Below are 688 nucleotides of genomic sequence, written 5' to 3' on the forward strand. Positions count from 1 at the left end.
CATGGCTCTCCTCTGCACTCTCTCAAGCTTCTCCATATCCTTTTTGAATTACGGAGCTGAAAACTGGACACAGTACTCCAGCTGTGGCCTCAGCAAGGCCGAGTACGATGGGAGAGCCTATAAGCATGCTGCAGGTTTTTCCTCCCAAGGTGGAGAACCTAGCATTTTTCGGTGTTAAACACCATCAGGTTCTCATCCACCCATTTCTTGAGCCTGTCAAGATCTACCTGGATCACCCTGCTGTCCTCAGGTGTGGATGTTTTACCCCAGAGTTTGGTGTCATTGGCAAACTTGGCCAGTCTGCTTCTGACACCACTGTCCACATCACTGATGAAGATCTTAAATAGTATAGGCCCTAAGCCAGAGCCTTGAGGGGCCCCTCCACCAAGACGATTGGCTCCCATCGACCACCACCCTCTGGGTCCTACCGCAGAGCCAATTCCCCAGCCAGCGGATTGTGGTGAGGTCAAGGCTGCAGGTAGCCAGTTTAGCTAAGAGGTGATTGTGGGATACCAGATCGAAGGCTTTTTTAAAGTCAAGATATACAATGTCAATCTCTTCCCCCTTGTCCAGGTGATAAGTCAGTGCTGGTCATAAAAGGAAATAAGATTGGTCAAGCAAGACCTACCCACAACAAACCTATGCTGGGTATCCCTCTTGATATTGCCTTCAGCTAGTCTGTTAAGGA

The sequence above is a fragment of the Gavialis gangeticus genome, unplaced genomic scaffold, assembly GCF_001723915.1.
Source record: "Gavialis gangeticus isolate Ggan-Ray unplaced genomic scaffold, GavGan_comp1, whole genome shotgun sequence".
Classification (NCBI taxonomy): domain Eukaryota; kingdom Metazoa; phylum Chordata; order Crocodylia; family Gavialidae; genus Gavialis; species Gavialis gangeticus.